This window comes from Hylobates moloch, unplaced genomic scaffold (assembly GCF_009828535.3).
Source record: "Hylobates moloch isolate HMO894 unplaced genomic scaffold, HMol_V3 SCAFFOLD_32, whole genome shotgun sequence".
NCBI lineage: Eukaryota > Metazoa > Chordata > Mammalia > Primates > Hylobatidae > Hylobates > Hylobates moloch.
In genome coordinates, this window is record NW_026652307.1 from 2,680,171 (window position 1) to 2,688,278 (window position 8,108).

The following is an 8,108-nucleotide window of genomic DNA, read 5'->3' on the forward strand; positions in this document are numbered from 1 at the left end:
TAGGCATAAAAGAGTTAATCATGGTGCATAACTAGGGTTACCATAACATTTGTCATCCACCTGGGACATTTTTATGCATGAAAGGCAGCACTAACCAGGGGGATGCTGGGATGACAGGGGCAGAGCAGGCTGTCTGGGCCCCCAGCCCTCCCGTCATGACAGTAGCAGTGTTGTTAATAGTAGTATGACAACACTGCAAAAAAATGTACATGCTCAGTCACATAACTATACAAATAATTAGTATTAATGTTATTATTATTAGCACTTTTAAAAGAGAAGTAACTTCCCTTCTCCCGCTATTTTTAAATAGACTTCAGTGTGCTGAAAGTTCTCCCATTGAGAGCACTTATGCAGTTGGGTGAACTATCTGCGTGAAAGTGACATTTGCTCATCTGTCTTTCTTGCTGAAGTCATCATCTAAAGGTAAGCAAAAGAGTGAGCTCAGGAGAAAGAAAATGGCGCACTCTCAGAGACCTTTCTTGGGGCTGCTGATTGAGAGACATGAGGCCTGTGGCCACCAGTTGTGGCTTTAAGCAGCAGCAGCAGTGGCAGGGACTCTGGGCTTCCACGCTCCCCTCTCGTCCATGCCGGGAGCACTGCAGCCTCTTCTAGCAGGGCTAGGATGCCCCACAGCTCTGGGCCTTGAACAGGGTAGGGGTCTGTTCAGACTGGGGGTTGCTGGCCTAGGGTTATGAGTGGCTTTTGTTGGCAGAGACTATAGTTAAAACTATCTAAGTGCAAAAGTACCTTAGAAATTAGAACAAAAATTCCACTCCCTTAGGAATATCGAGGTCATTTTTGCTCAGACTTCAATTATTTTCACACCACCTTCACGGTTTTTGCCATATTCCTATACTGAACTGCACTTCACAGTTCTCTCTAAATCAGCTATTTCTTTATGTAAAAACATTGGTTTTTAAAGGAAAGTTATACAACTGCTATTGAAGGATTACCAGTATCCCTGGCTTCTGGTTAAGTATTTTAAAAATACTCATGAAGACAAGTGCATGCTCTGGAAATGGCAGCGTGGCTGATGTCCCTCCAGGTGCAGCCCTGAGCACCTCCTTGATCCTGTCCCCATCCACCCAGTCTCTTCATTGACCTGAGAAACACTCATCTGGACTCTAGGAGAGATGGTGAGAGATGGTCTTGTATGGCACAAAGATTTCCCACCAAAGGGGACAAATGAGGTTTTGCTCCCAGTATCTGGTCAGGCGCCTCTTAGCTAAGGAGTGGTAGGAAGAGTTCTCATTCCAACCAGCGGAAGCCTGTTGAGTTTCAATGGGGCTGAATTACTTGGGGCACATTTTCTTCCCATGACATTTGTTGTCTAATAATAAGTCAACAGATGGAGTTGTCTTGATCTGCCTTTACCACGACATTTGCTCCCACTTCACATGTTTATGTTTGCAGATGCAGCCAAGAAACAGTCGGTAGAGCTGTGTCCCATGCCCCAGCGAGATGAGCCCGGGCACTTCTCACTTCCTGCTGGCACGCTGTGAAGCAGTGTTCCAGCCAGAAGGCCTCTCACAGAACCCATCCACTCACCTCTGTTCTCGCTCCCAGCTTTTCTGGGGATAGGGTGGGGGGAGCTGGGTCTGTTCTCCCATAGTGCTGTCTGTTCTTGACAGGATGCCAGAAAGTGCAATGCTCTCGTCATCAGTTCGAAAGCAGGCAAAACCAAGTAATGCATGCTTGATAAAATGTTTACAGTGAGCATATGATAAATTCAGCTTCTGCATTTGGTTTCTTCTGGCAGGGGAGACCACAAGGAGTGGGAGAAGGACATTCTGCTAGATGAAGTTCTTGGCTGCGTTCTTTCTTGAGTTGGGCTGCATAGGGTCACAGGGGTTGAATGATAGTATTTTTTTTTTTTTTTTTGAGATGGAGTCTCACTCTGTCGCCCAGGCTGGAGTGCAGTGGCGCAATCTCGGCTCACTGCAAACTCCGCCTCCCGGGTTCATGCCATTCTCCTGCCTCAGCCTCCCGAGTAGCTGGGACTGCAGGCGCCCGCCACCACGCCCGGCTATTTTTTTTGTATTTTTAGTAGAGACGGGGTTTCACCGTGTTATCCAGGATGGTCTCGATCTCCTGACCTCGTGATCCACCCGCCTCAGCCTCCCAAAGTGCTGGGATTACAGGCGTGAGCCACTGCACCCGGCCCGAATGATAGTATTTTTAAATACTAAATTTTAAAAGTATGTATTCGGACTGCCTCCATGGGTCAGTGGCATGGGACAGCTGAAACCAACCCAGGGCATTTGGGGGTGGGCCTGCTGTGCTGTGGCAGAAGGAGGTTGTTTTGAGGCTGAGCTGTTGCTGACCAGCGTGATGGGACTTTGCTCACCTTTCTTCTTTCTATACAAATTAAGAACCCTCAGAAGAGTTCTTAGCACATATTAGGCCCTCAGTAAATATTTGTTGAACAATTTTTCACATGTGTATTTTTAAACTTGTTGTTATGGAAATTTTCAAGCACACCAAGGCAGAGAGGAGGCCAGCGCAGCTGCGCTGCCCATCAGCTTCTGCTGCTCTGGTTTCCTCTGTCACCACACGTTTTCTTCTGGAGCCCTTCACAGCAAATCCCAGAAATCATAGTGTTTCACCCCTGGCAGTTTTGGACAGTAGAGTGGGTTCTTCCGTTCTGGATTTGTGGCTCTGATCCACCTAACAGTTCGTTCTTCATGGGTTCTTTTAGGATATGTTGAAGCCGACCTCTTCCTCCCCAAAGCCAGCATGTCAGGAAAATGAAGCCTTTCTCTGTATCTCCCTGTGGGGGGTTTCCTTGCTGCATAGGTGTGTACTTGGCTGCACATTTGTGCTGGGCATTGTGCTGGACCCATGTATCAATGATGAGAGAAGAAGCCTGTGGCCTGGGGCCTCCATGCAAATGCAGGCTGATGGCATGCTTAGGGGAGTGGACCCTTGTTTCTGTGAGCATTAGGAGTGTTCTAAAGCGACCACCCATCTTTTGAGCTCCCTTTCACGACTCCCAAGTTGATTATTGGTGATTTCCCCCATTGCCAAGTCAGAGTGGACATTTTCAGCAGACAGTACCCCAGCGGACTGCAGCTCTGCCCCTTCTGACAGACGGCACATTGGGAACATGCAGAGCCCACATCCAGGGTGATGGCAGTTGTCACCATCCATGTGGAAAGACCTGGCCCCGGCCAGCTGCTGGGCCTCTTTGCACCATATTAATAGCAGGGCCATGGGGCCCACTGGGGTCGGGAGACGGGGGGAGGGAGGACAGCTGTGGCGGACATCACCGCATGCTCCAGGCATGTGCGCCCGTCTCCTAGTCAGGGAGATACAGGCATACAGATGGCCACACCTTGACCTGCCTCTCCAAAGCCCCCCAAGCCCCTGCCAGCCTTCTCCTTGTAGGGGTAGGAATTGGCTCGCACTGATGACCCATTTGACAAAGGAGCCAAATTAAGAATGGCATGATTGGAATAGAGGGTTCCAGTGGCCCCGTGTTCAGGGTCAGTTTATGCTTTTATTGGACGCACAGGCATGGGGGCCGAATGAGGCAGTGGTATTTAAACAGCTGGGGATATTGGGTTCTATATGCCAAGGCTGGACAGATATTTTTAAATGTCACAGGCCAAATGGAAGCTCAGTTGGCAGCAGGATGGAGGAGCAGGGGGATTTGGAGGCCACTGCCTTGCCGTGGCTAGATATGGCCAGGAGAGCTGAGGAGGATTAAGGCCTGGGAAGAAGCCAGCCTGGGAAGTGCCCATGAAGAGGGAGCAGGAAGGATCATATGAGGAAACAGTAGGCGCCAGGGGTGGCGGGCAGGCAAGAGCGCAGGTGCTGGGGCCAGGGGCGGACAGAACTGTGTGAAAGCACCAAGGACAGGGCCAGAGGAGCCAGGTCAGAGCCCAGCCCTAGCTTGGGAATGCATAGGGAGCAGAGCTGGTGGTTCAGGGCCCTGTTCTGGCATCAGAGAAATGTGAGTGCTAACCTCAGCACCCTACTTTCCACCCTGGGGCCTTGAGGTGACTTATTTATCTGCCAAGGCAGTTTCCTGACTTCAGGGAAGGGGCCAGGAGAGGATTAAGTAAGAACAAGCAGCACCTGATACTCAGAAAAGTGTCCCTAAATGATCGCCGCCTTTATTAATAGTACAAATTAATGGGTGACCAGCCTCCATTATGGGATGGAGCCGGAAGCTGCTTTCCAGGCCTGCCCTCACCCAGAGACACAGTGTGTTTCGACCACATAGGAGTTCTTTTAAGGATGAATGATGATGACTGCCAATGGTTAGGTGTCAGCAGATTTTACAGAAGCCTTTGGCCATTTGACTTCTGGTCTAGTGGAGCCTCTAGTTTTCTGGGGCCTGCTTCTTCCTGTCCATAGACAACCGTAGCTGGGGTGCGGCTGCCCCCTGTCGGCCAGCAGCACGCGCACCCCTGTGCCTGCCACCACCTGTGCCTGTCACTCATCTCTGAGTGGGGCCTGGCCTCCTTAGGCATTTGCACTTGCTCTCCCTGCAGTAAAGTGGAGCTATTATTATCTTATAAGAAAAAAGGGTCATCATCAGAATTGGGCAGGGACCCAGCAACTGAGTTCTGGCCGGGGCCTCCTTGCCTTTGCTGTGACATTGGTCTGGAAGACCTGGGCTGATGGATGAGCATTGAATGGCTGGGCCTGGGGAGCCATCATGGCTGCCTGCTTTCCTCCTGGTGGGCCCCTTAGTAAGCTGAGCAGGAACACAAAATGGCTAGGGCAGTTACCGTGGCCACCTAACATCTGTGCGTCCCTTGGCCTCCCTCATTCTCATCGGGGATAGGGATGACTTAGGAAAGCCAGAGGAGGCCCAGGCTGCTGTGAAACCTGGGCCTTGCTTTTCAGCACAAGGATTTCAAGAGGAGAGGAGGTGGGGGAGGAGGGGAGTTTCTGTTGGGGCTGTTGTGGGCCTCAGGCAGCCCCTGAGTTAATCCCTATTCGTATTCAGAATTCCCTCCTTTTCCTTAGTGGGTCAGAGTTCTCTCTTGCTCATCCAGGCCTCAGAGAAGAATCCATGGTAGTTGTGACCACAGCTAGGCCTTAACTGCTTCAGGGCCATGTACATGAAGGCTCAGAAGATCCCCTCATCTTCTGAAGAAGCGTGAGTCTCCTCCCGTAGGCTTCCAAGGGACGCTAGGGTTAGCCGTACTTGCACAGCCTGCCCCACGCTCAGGCTTCTTGGCACAGAGAAGCCCTTCCTCTTGCTGATTTATGGTGCCTACCATGTTCTAGGCATTAGAGAAATGCATTAATTTACTCTTCATAGCAAACTTATGGGAAAACTGAGGTACACACAGGTCAAGTAGCTTGCCCAAGGCCACACAGCAGGAAAGTCGTGGGGTCTGGATTTGAACTCCAGTGGTTGGACGGGCTCCAGAGGTCACCTTTCAAACCACGGCCCTCAAATGCTGCCTGGAAAATGATGGAGCTGATGGAGGGGTCCGAGGTGATGGCTCTGGTGAGTCAGGAGCCTGCCAAGTCACAGGAGCACACTGGACAGAGGGGACAGCCAGTGGAAGGGCCCTGAGGTGGGAAAGAGCTGGCCGTGAGCTGTAGGGAAACAGGAAACCAGTCTGGCTGCAGGAAGTGAGCAGGGGCCAGGGAAGGAGCTGGGGTAGCTGAGGAGGCAGCACCATAAGGGCAGCCCATGGCCATGGCACTGGGGTCTGATTCCAAGTGCAGTGGGAAGCCCTGACCTTCTGCTGGCTTGAAGGTCTCCCTGACTAGGAGATGGGATTCTTGTGGCAAGAAGAGAGCAGGGAGAGCAGGAGCTGAGCTGCCCCACATTGGGTAGCTGGGGTCTTTTCACTGAAGGGGATCTGATATGGTTTGGCTCTGTGTCCCCACCCAGATCTCATCTTGAATTGTAACTCTCACAATTCCCACGTGTCATGGTAGGAACTGGATGGGAGGTGATTGAAGTATGGGGGTGGGTCTTTCCTGTGCTGTTCTCATGATAGCAAGTCTCATGAGATCTGATGGTTTTAAAAAACGGGAGTTTGCCTGCACAAGCTCTCTCTCTCTTTGCCTGCTGCCATCCATGTAAGATGTGACTTGCTCCTCCTTGCCTTCCACCGTGATTGTGGGGCTTCCCCAGCCACATGGAGCTGTAAGTCCAATTAAACCTCTTTCTTTTGTAAATTGCCCAGTCTCAGGTTTGTTTTTATCAGCAGTGTGAAAACAGACTAACACAGGGTCCATCTGGGAGAGGCTGCCTTTCTCTGAGGCCTCTTGCTTGGCAGTGTAGAGAAGGTTCACTAGTGCTTCTGGAATCTTCCTTGGCCCTTTGGGACTCAGCCTATAGTCAGAGCTGGTTCCTTAGGCCTTAGATGGGGCACCCTTGGAGAGCTCCCTGGGGTAGGTGTCCAGGTGCCATGTATGGCTCTGGTTACTCTGGTGCCTCCCTCCCTTCGTCTACGTGGTGCTTCTGGAGGGCTCGGCTCAGCCTCATCTTGGCAGCTGGGCCAGGAGGCAGGGCTTTGTGGGTTTCCCGTGTGTATTTCTTGACAGGGAGAAAATGAGCCTCACCTGTGCGGCTCAGTGGTCAGCATCTAAGGCCGCATCTCCAGTTCCATGACAAAAACACCAGGTCAGGTGCATGGGTGGCTGGCGCTCACCATGGTAACACCATGAAGGCATCTCTTTGCCATTCCTGGTGCCCCCACTGGAGCGGGCATCTGAACTCTGGTGATGGAGAACCTGGGGGCTCTGGTGGGGCACAGTGCCCAAGCCCCTCCCCACTAGATGGCACAGCTGCAGTGACAGTACGGACAAGCATTCAGCACCCCTTTTCCGGGAGGGTCACCTGCGGCGGGGTGCGAGGACCCCTTTGCGCCGGGCACCTGTTGGACCTGAGTCCGGGTCCCAGCTGTTCTACCTCACGCTGAGGTCGTGGTCACCTGTGTGGGTCTGGGTTTCTTGTCCGTGACAAAGGTTGGGACCAGAGGTAGATGGGTTCGCCTGCTCTATTGTTTCATGATGGAAACAATCCTGGTTGGTTGCCTGGTTTTTGCTTGGGTTCCCATTCCTTGCCCCGGCCCTACAGGATCAGTGGAGCACCATAGCCCTGCGTCCTTTCTCTGGCCAGCCAGAGGGCTTCAGAAAAGGCTTATCTAAGCCTGACCTCTTGCCCTCTGTTCTTGAGGGCCCTGAAGAAGTTGACTCTGGCAGATGGCTTGTCTCAGATCACACACAAAGGCCTTGGAGATTGGCACTCCACACCCATTTCATTGAAACCTGCTCTCCCCCCATCAGAAAAAGGGCCATGTTATCAAAACCATAACTGCTTCTCTCTTAAATCAACAATAAACAACAGCCTAAAGATTGCCCATAAAAGTAAGTTCCACTGATGGCTGTTCGGGCCGTTGGAAGCAAGATATCAAGTTGGAGTGTGATCATGGGAGATTACGCCGCAGGTGAGTGTGTGTGCGCCTGGTTTCATTTCTATTGTTAATCCTTTGCCCTGTTTTTCTCTTTCTTTTTATCCTGAACTTGTCTGCTCCCAAGGGTCCCTGTCTGCTTCCAAGGGTCCCTGGAACCTTCTGCAGCTGTGCCTCTCCAGAGCTCCGCCTCATTAGTGCCACGTTCCTGAAAAGCATGGTACTTCAACCTCTTCTAGATGGGAGTTAACCTTTGCCCTGTGAATGAAAGGTTTGATAAGCAAACAGAGTTTGGTGAACAAGATCCTTGTGGAGGTAAGAGCTGATCTCTGACGTCCACTGGGACCTGGCTGCTCTGCAGGTTTCCGTATCACATCTTCTGCACATGTCTATTAGAATTGGAGTTGGGGCGTATCTAGTTTTGAATAAAGGCCCAGCAGGCCCTCTCAGATGCACCCTGTCAGACTGAGCATACTATGGATTCTTTAGAAATGGCCTGACTCATTCTTGTTGGTGACCACACCACCCACAGGCACCTAAAATGAAAGGATTTTTGTTAGCTGGTTACCACCAAACCACCTCAGGCAATACGTGGGAGACTCCAAACCAGCTGCTGTTAAAAAAAAAAAAAAAAGAGGCAGCAGAGCAGTCATAGAACAGACCCTTCTTACTGCTACAAGAAGATCCCATGGAATGCAGGCAGCCGCAGGTTTATCC

The 8,108-nt window shown here is 51.3% G+C and overlaps 1 long non-coding RNA gene across 1 annotated transcript; it reads left to right on the plus strand.

The window, feature by feature from the left end:
* The first annotated feature begins 325 nt into the window (after window positions 1-325).
* LOC131382493 (uncharacterized) lies at window positions 326-7,854 on the plus strand. Its single transcript, XR_009212016.1, has 2 exons — window positions 326-423; window positions 7,519-7,854. It is a non-coding gene; the product is annotated as an uncharacterized LOC131382493 (long non-coding RNA).
* The last annotated feature ends 254 nt before the right edge of the window (window positions 7,855-8,108 follow it).